At 33.3% G+C, this 9,918-nt stretch overlaps 1 protein-coding gene across 1 annotated transcript in view; it reads left to right on the top strand.

Moving 5' to 3' along the window:
* Positions 1-977: 977 nt before the first annotated feature.
* stag1b (STAG1 cohesin complex component b) overlaps positions 978-9,918 on the top strand; it is a 47,672-nt gene continuing 38,731 nt past the window's right edge. The window contains exon 1 of the mRNA XM_687028.10: positions 978-1,117. The gene's annotated coding sequence lies outside the window, so the exon portion shown is untranslated. The remainder of the gene's footprint in view (positions 1,118-9,918) is intronic.

Raw genomic sequence — 9,918 nt, 5'->3', positions numbered from 1 at the left:
CATTAGGTAATATAATTTAAAGCAATGTTTTGTAGTTTTTATATATTTAAATATTAGGCAATGAATTAGGATATTACTCATGAAATAATTAATGTAAAACAGTTTTATAGGTATATTTACCTTCGGCCCACAGACCTCAATCAAGTTTAGGTTTTGGCTAGGGCTGGGCCGATAAACAATAATATATCGAATCACAATAAAATTTATGTCAATAACAATGATAAGCTCTTGGTTTTTTTTACTCTATACTGACCTATTTCTCACACAGCAGAAATGTGCAACAATGGCAGTCTAAAAGTGTGTTGATATTAGAATTTTCTGCCACAGAAAAATGAACGGACAAAAATGTCATGCCATTTAATGGACCCTCTAATTTTTGTGGCCTCAGTCATTGTTGGGGTATTTTAAAAAATCATTAACAACTTACATTGGAATATATATCGTCATCGTTCAATATGGAAAATATTTATTAAGATTGCATTTTTTGCCATATCACACCAATTTTTGGCTCTTTATAAAAAATGTTTAGGCACCGCTGTGGACCATTGATATATCACATTTTCAGACAAATTCAGACAAAGAATATCATTTGATTTTATTGAAACAAAAAAGCCAGTAAATTTTTGTACAATATTTTGTCAACAATATAATCTAAATACGTACGTGATTTATTTAAAAATTTAAATACCAAAATAGCCACAACCAAAGATTATTTCATGAAGAAATCAGTGACTAAACAAATAATGCTACTATATTGTTGTTTAGGGGAGAAATATTACAACACAAATGTTCATAAGACCGACAAGGGCCACATTTTAAAAGCATAATATCCCAAAAGAGTCAACTTTATCGATTTTTCTTTTCCAAACACGTCTTTTATTTAGTATTTGTGTAAAAATGTCCTCTGTCCACCAGGAGGCGACCTCAGATCAGTCTCCCATCGCGCCATTTCGTTGCGGTAAAAGCCGCCAGATGGCAGTTTAGGATTGCTTCTCTGAGGAAAGGCGCGGTTCTGCTTCAGGTCTAATTTACAATATAAAAACATAAACTATTTGGGCAATTAATCGCGCCGATTATTACTGACGCGTGTCCCGGAGGACCACTATAAGCGGTTGAGGTGAGTTTGTACGAGTTTTGTAACAACTGAGTCTGAATCTTTCCGTGGGGCGCGCGCTCACTGCGTAAATCGAGCTTGCATTAAAGATGGAGGACATGCAAGAGGGAGTGTGTGTGTCTGCGTGCGTGCGTGCGCGTGTGTGTATATGTGTGTGTGTAGGGGGATGGGAGCAATTCTCGAAGGACAGTATGTGTGTGTGTACATGCCCCCTGTGCTTGGTGGCACCGTCTTTCCTTTCGCACGTAGCTTTATTATCTTAATAGGCTGATGTACGTGTAATTTTGCTGTGTTATTACAGGAACGCGCGTGACATTATGCCTTCCTGCCGCCGTGCACGCGGACAGACAGACACACATACAGACAGTCAGTCAGTGAGCTAAGCGCGCGAGTCTCTCAACTGCTGTTGTTCTCTGATGCTTGTGCAGGTCGCCGCTAGTTTCAACTGTAATGTCTGGATTCTGTATTTAGCACTAAGTTAGCTCATTTTCCTCAAGTTGTCACGAATTTTATGAAGTGTTTACGGATTTAAGAGATAGAAGTTGATGTTATTTAGTCAATTTATGTCAGTAAAGATAGGACAGCTCAACTTTTTGTTTGTCCGAACTTGGTTGAACATCTGAGATGAAAGAATCGTGTTGGGTTACTTGTGTATTTGAACTATTCTTTAAACCAGTATTGTGTTTTCCTTTATAATTGTGTGTGTCTCTTAAAAATATTGTAGTAACGTACACAATGTGCCGGTAGTTATTAAGTTAATGTTGTATATGAGCACAGTTTAGATATCACTTAACGTTAAAGGCATAGTTCACCAAAATATCTAAATTCTGTAATCGTTAACTCGCCTTTTTACTTGCTCAAGCCTTTATGAGATTCTTTCTTCTGCTAAACACAAAATAATATATGTTTTTTTATATTGGAAACATGTAAGCATTGGCTATCAAGGCAGGGCAAGTTTATTTATATAGCACATTTTTATACACAATGGTTATTAAAAGTGCTTTACATAAATTATGTAGTATTTGGTTTTACTACTATGGATATCAATGGTTACAGGTTTGCAGTTTCTTCAAGATATATTCTTTTGTGTTTATAAGAAATTACCTCATAAAAGTTTGTAAAAAGTGAGTAAATATTCCATTAACAAGCTAATTAAAGGACTATTTTTTAGATTTGTTAACTAACCTGAGTAGTGAAAAGCTTCCAGAATTTCATTGACTTAAATAAGATCAAGTTGTGTACGATTTCTTGAATGAACAAAACATTTCCACACATTAATTGGAAATGTATAGGCTTTCATCTGTTACTTGCAACAATATTTATTTTGTACTATCACTTCAGTCTATTTGACTTTGTTTGTGCAGTAATATGAGCTTTAGGATTTAGAGAGATGTGCTTTAGGAAAATTAATAGTATAATAATTATAATATTAGTAGTACATTATTACACTTTTATTTTAAGAAAATTGAAATAAGGCTGAAGACTTTAAAAAGACATTTCTATGACTTTTCAGCTGATTATAAACACCCTTAAATTAAATCAGAACCATTTGAAAATTCGACAAACATCATTATTTTCTTTTTATCTAGACTAAATGAATACTGTTTGACATTATTAGAAGCCTCTGTTTACCCATCATCAGTTTGTTTTCTACTTGTGTCCCAATGCTCTAATGTACACGCATTATATGTTTTAGATTATGCTGCTTGCTTGGATTTGTTGTTTAAGGTGAGATGTTGGCAGGTGTCTGTAAATTCACATCCTGGCACTGAGTAAGCACTGAACAAGCATTAACCAAATGTTGTTTGTGCAGTTTTTGAGTGTTGATTCAGCACTCAGCCATTATAGTAATGGCACTATGTTGCATTTTAAGGGAAAGTGGTTTATTTCTAAAAATAAAATAGAATTTTTCCAAAACATGCATCAAATTTTGTTGTTAGGTTTGTGTTTTTTAAGTTGTGCACAAAATAGTTCTCATTTTAATGGAAAATTTGGAAATATTAGGTACTTTCAATGTAATAAGACATTAAAGTGTGTCAGAGATTAAAATGTTATTAGATTTTTTTTTCAGATTGGTTTTTGATTCATAAATCGCTATTTCGAATGGTTTAGATTTAAGTTTTAAGGATATCAATAATCAGCAAAAAAAAATCAGAAATGTCTTCTTAAAGTCTAAGAAATAAATTTTTTGTTGTCTTCAGCCTTTTTTGACTTTTCTTACACTAAACCACCATTAGGCGTGGGACGATAACCGTTTTCAAGGTATGCATGGTTTGGAAAAGTCAAGGTTTTCTGCTATACTGTTTTAGGACAACAGTATCTCCAGCAGAAAGATATCCAAAAATGCTGTTTTAAATTGTTTTTGAAACAAATGAAGACAGCAGAAATCAATGATTCATTTAAAGTATTCAGCCTAACTTGTTTACTGTTCCAGAATATGTCAAATGTTTCTCAAAATAAAATGTGTTTAAAGGGGAAAAAGGTTTTGTTTTTTACCCAGACATGCCAAAAGAATATCATTTATAGCGGTAATCACAATATCGTCAAACTGTGATATTCTTATCCAAGGTTATCATGCTGCCAGAATCTTATACCGGCCCATGCCTAACCACCATTAAAAATGTAATGTACCACTAAAATTTTCTGAAAGCACATCTCTGTTAATTCTAAAGCTCATAATGCAGCACAAATAAAAGCAAAATAGATTTGAGTAATGGTACAAAATAAGAATTGTTCCATGGTTTAATGTCAGCCAGTACTTTACAAACCACATTGATCTGTTATTTTTGTGGTGAGGGTTTTATACATGGTCGGTGCTGCTTTGTACATTTAGTTGTACGATTCAAACTTCACATATTCATCATGATAAAGCTGTTTTAGCATTTCAAGTTTATTTAAATTGTAATGCTTAATGTTGAATGTTTTAATATGCAAGCCTAATCGATCTCCAACGGTTAGATCCTTTGTAGATATTACCGAATCACTCTGTAAGTACTTTTAGCTATTGCTTGTAAGTGTTTCTGTTTACACTGTTGCCAGGAACCCGGTGGCTTTTTAAATCAATCAAATAAAGGCAGTGGTTTGTAACTCTATCTGTACATCTTGGCTTAGACTTTGTGTCAATCAAGTATGAAATGGTTGATTTCGCAATTAACAATGGTTTATTCCTGGAGATGTCTCCAACACAAAGCCTAAATCCTTGCTTGGAATACATTGGAGCTTAATATTTAGTAGCTTTTTCTCTTTTGCCTTTGATGGAGTCTTTGAAAACAGTGTCTTGGCAGGCTCTTACCTAAATGTGCTGATTTCATTATCTCTCACCTTTTATAGCGTGAACTGTAAGGCAGAAATCCCATATTGAGAAATTGCTGTCCTTGGCTTTGTCCCTTTGGAGAATAACATCCAGAGCTCTCTATTATTCAATAGCCTGTTCACTTTTGGTCATTTATTATTATTATTTTTATTTATTTTTTTGCATATGTCTTTTTATGTGTGTGTGCTACATTAAGATAAAAATAATGTTTTTATAATACCATTATAAGTAATGATTTTGTTAGGCTTAAGCTGTGTTTAAAATAGATGTTTAATAAATAGAAGTCATACCCGGACGGTCAAATGTATAATAAACAAGCAGGACTTTACTTTTTCTGTTGTAGTATTATGCCCTCTCCTGAGTGTGTTTTTGGCAAGCAATTTAGATGCGTGACATGTATTCCAGGAGGCCGTTGTTGCCATAGAAACACCCTCACTGTCGGTCATATGATCTAATCCTGGGGTTTTATTGGCTGTGTTAGTTAGATCAATGAATGTTGCTTTTAGAGATAAGGAAAAAAAAGTCCCATCACCTGTGGGATAAATGAATAGCATCATATTATAAATGGGTTTTAATATGTGTATTGTAAGCCCTGTTAGGATTTGAACATTTAGTATGGTGTTTTCCCTGATATCAATGTGCACGTGTGTATATTCATGCTTATTTAATACTCTGCTGTTTTGGCATGCAGTGTAAACCTGTATGAAATTTTGTATGGTTTGATTAACAGTGTGTTGTGCACTTTAGAAATGGCTGTACATCATGGGCAAAACACATTAAAGTTATTAGATTATTATTTTTTTTCACTTGTAAAACACAAAAGATGATATTTTTAGGAAGTAATGCTGCTTGGAAACAGTGTGTGGGTGTGTGACTGTTGTCATTTTAGGTGAAATACCTTTTTTATTGTGAAACTGCGGGGAAATGGACTTGCTGTTTGTGTGATTGGTTGAATATTGAATTCATGTTTCTTTTTCATTTTTCATTCTTCATTTTTCTACATTTTTGTGTATTGCAGAAGAATTCAATCAAAAATTCCTGATTTTATACTTTATTTTCATGATATTTAGATTGTTCACAATATATAGCTTATTATTTACACTGAGCTTATATATTTTTAGGTGAAATGCCATTTTCATTGTGAAACTGCTGGGAAATGGGCTTGCTGTTGATGTGATTGGGTAAAAATAGAATTTTTTTCATTCATATTTATTTATTTCATTCTGCTTCATTTATATTCATTCATTTAATCTTTTTTTTGTGTAATGCAGAAAAGTTACAATCTAAAATGAGTACTTTTATAGTTTATTTTCATGATATTTAGATTGTTAACAATATATAGCTTATTATTTCCCTGAGCTTATATATTTTTAAGTGAAATACTGTTTTAATTGTGAATGTGCAGGGAAATTGGCTTGCTGTTTATGTGTTTGGTTGAATATGGAATTTATACTTCATTTATTTAATTTTTTTCATTCATTTATTTCATTTGTGTGTGTATTGCGGCAGAATTACAATCTAAAATGCCAAATTTTATAGATTATTTTCATGATAATTAGATTGTTCACAATATATAGCTTATTACGTACACTGAGCTTATATTTTTTTGGTGAAATATCTTTTTTATTGTGAAACTGCTTGGAAATGGGGTTGTCATTAATGTGATTGGTTGAATATTGAATTTATACTTCATTTATTTCATTTATTTACAAAATATTTTGTGTATTTCAGAACAATTGCAATCTAAAATGCCTAATTTCAACAATCATTTACTACATTTGTGTTTTTCTGAGAAATTAAAGAATTGAAGAATCTAAATCGCCTAATTTTATGGTTTATTATGATGATATTTAGTTTGCTCACAATTTATAGCTTATTATTAACACTGAGCTTATATATTGTATTTTTTGTGTGTGTGTGTATATTTAATTGTAAGATGCTGCGTTGTTGGCATTTTTCTAACACATTCTAATTAGCTATTAATTAATTACTTAATATTTTTGTATATTTGTGCTGATTTTGGAGTAAATTCTGTTGAATATCACTAATATATAGGCGATGCGGTAGCACTGGCACCTCACAGCAAGAAGGTCACTGGTTCAAACATTGGCTGGATCAGTTGCCCTTTTTGTGTGGAGTTTGCATGTTCTCCCCGTGTTCGTGTGGGTTTCCTCCGGGTGCTTCTGTTTCATCCACAAGTCAAAACGTGCTATATGGGAATTGGGTAAGCTAAATTGTCTTTAGTGTATGCGTGTGAATGAGTGTGTGTGGATGTTTCCCAGTGATGGGTTGCAGCTGTAAGGGTATCCGCTGCGTAAAACATATGCTGCATTAGTTAGCGGTTCATTCCGCTGTGGCGACCACTGATTAATAAAGGGACTAAGCTGAAAATAAAATGAACGTATCATTGGTATGCAAAGAATGTCAGAAACCTTCATAAGGCAGGAAATATTCGAATTTTGAATACAGCTGTTCAAATTCTGTGCGCAGGGATCCTAAATGAACAAATTCAGGAGCAGGATTGCTGTAAACAGTGTTGCATTTATCTACATGTACATGTCTGCCCTCTTCCTATTCTATGGAAAGGGCCCTGGATCCTTATTAAAACACTATAAATTGTAGTTTAATCCCAATTAGAAACCCATAGCACGATACCAATTTAGATAAGTATTAAACACGACCAATCTGGTACAAAACCACCTTTCCAAATTGACTTAAATACAATAAAGCAATCAAATGTACACAAAAAAAAGAAATTAATCCTTTAACTCCCCGCTCTACAAAGTAGAAGACCATATTTTGACTGTTTTAAATAAAGACTGTTGAAGTCATTTTAAATAATGGTTTTCACACAGCATTTTTGGTTTACAACAAAATCAACATTAATCTTGTTGCACTACTACACTTGATTTTGGTTTTATTATAAAATTAAATAAATAAGAAATAGTGTTAAATTAGAAATATTTTATGACTTAAAAAAATAAAGATGATTTAGTATTAAAAATGTTTTATTTTGATAATTAAAAAAAATTAATTGGTCTTACATTTAATATTTTTTGAATAGTATATATGTTAATTCCAGTACTTTTACCATAGACCGACATATCAACCATTTGGTAGAGGTTGATATTTTAGAAATGGGATGTGTTGAAAAAAATGCATTAAATGTGTTCACTAACAACATTAGGAGTTAAGAAATGCAATACAAATTCATTTTTTTGTTAGTGGGGCAGTTAAAGGGTTAATAAAATTAAAATAAAATTTTTGTTTTTCCAAAACTCAAATAAACATCAAAAGTCGATATTGCATTTAGCAAAGCTCAAAAAATAGTCCAAATAAAATCTTTCATGTCTTCTTGCTAAAGGCTGAATTCCACATTGACGAGCCACACTGTAATTACTGTACGTTATTTAGAAAGACTTTGTTGGTGATTCCTCTCAGTGCGGCCCACTCGCCTGAAAAGACCTCGATTATGCTGATGTCTCGAGACAGATTTTGATCTATAAAACATCGAGTTTTCTTTCAAACCTGAGATGGGAATAAGCGTGCAAGACAAAGCTAGAGCTAACGCTGCTTTTCTCACAGGCTCTCAGGGCAATTGTCAAGCTATTTTCAGTGTTTCACAGATCATTAGAGACTGCTGTCTGTCCTTAACTGTTTATGAGATGAACAGACGAAGAGAGATGTATAAATCCACACTTATTTATTCCACTCTTCTAAAACCATACCTTGATAAGCTAAGATGGATTTATGAAGATATCATCATATGTATGGTATAAATGAGATGCAATATTAAAAGATGGATCACAGCATTTTAGCACCAGTGTAAATAATTGATAAACAAAAGAGGGAATGGTGGACATAAAGATTTCTGTTTGAAATGTGCTTTGTTTTTGAGAGCAGGTTTATATGGTTGGTATTTCAGAAATGGTTAGTTTTTTTTATTAATTTGCAAGACACTTTCATATTTATATTATATTTACATGGCTCATTTTGGCCCATCATATTGTCCATTTGTGGTCCAAGTTTTTTTAAAGTAAAATTTAATATAAAGTAGTTTTAATTTGTGATCTTTTGTCGTCGCTTATTTATATTAGTTATAAAGTACAGAATGGTTATAGCGCAAAACATAATTTTCTTGTATTAAAGGGATAGTTCACCCAAAACTGAAACTTCTATCATCATTTACTCATTTTCTTGTCAAAAACTTGTTTGAGTTTTCTTCTATTTAACACAGGGGTGTCCAAACTTGGTCCTGGAGGGCCAGTGTCCTGCATAGTTTAGCTCCAACTTCCTTTAACACACATCCCTTTTAGTATACATAAAAAGAGCTTGATTCGCCGGTTTAGGTGTTTTTGATTGGGGTTGGAGCTAAAATATTCAGGACACCGGCCCTCCACGACCACATTTGGACATTTGATTTAACACAAAGTTATTTTTAAAAATGCTGAAAACCTATATTTATTACTTTCGTTGTATTTCCTACTATGGTTATCTAGCTTTTTATTATTATTTTGCTTTATTAGGTTCATCAGACAACAAAATATACATAATATTGATGCATATAGATCAGGGGTGGGCAAACTCGGTCCTGGAGGGCCGGTGTCCTGCGTAGTTTAGCTCCAACTCTAATCAAAAACACCTGAACATGCCAATCAGTGTCTTCAAGATCACTAGAAATCTATAAGCAGGTGTGTTTGATGAGAGTTAGAGTTAAACTGTGCAGGACACCGGCCCTCCAGGACTGAGTTTGCCCATCCCTGATATAGATGCACTGATACAATTCACTAAACAAGAAATGATCAAGAAAACGTAATTTTACACTAAATAAGTATGAAAAATACGGTCAAATATCACGTATATACTTTCCCAGTGTTGGGTTGCAGCTGGAAGGGCATCCGCTGCATAAAACATGTGCTGGATAAGTTGGCGCTGAGGCAACCCTAGATTATTAAAGGGACTAAGCGGAAAAGAAAATGAATGGACAAATGACGTATATACAAACATATGCACACATAAGATAACACTAACTGTTTTTAAAATAACTGTGTCAAATAGAAAAAGGAAACTTGCAATGGTTTGGATCCATTTGAAGGTAATAAAATTACATTTTTAGGTGAGCTGTTCCTTGAGTTAGACCAGGGGCGTCCAAACTTGGACCTATTGGGGCCGGTGTCCTGCAGATTTTAGCTCTTACTTGCCTCAAGACACCTACAGGGATGTTTCTAGAAAGCCTGGTAAGAGCTTGATTAGCTAGCCCAGGTGTGTCTGATTGGGGTAAGAACTAAACTCTGCAGGACACCAGTCATCCAGGACTGAGTTTGGACACCCCTGAGTTATACTATTTGATGTCTATTATGATAATTCAATTTTTACATGTTAGATGTTTTAGCAGTAAATTATTATTATGTAGCGTGAGCATAAGAGGTGCTTTTATTGAACAAAATCATTTAATCTTCGCATGAAATGCAGCTATCAGAGATTTTTGCAT

Source organism: Danio rerio, chromosome 24 (genome assembly GCF_049306965.1).
Source record: "Danio rerio strain Tuebingen ecotype United States chromosome 24, GRCz12tu, whole genome shotgun sequence".
Taxonomy (NCBI): Eukaryota; Metazoa; Chordata; class Actinopteri; order Cypriniformes; family Danionidae; genus Danio; species Danio rerio.
The sequence above is the reverse complement of the archived record's forward strand: the minus strand, read 5'-3'. Positions and strand labels throughout refer to the sequence as shown.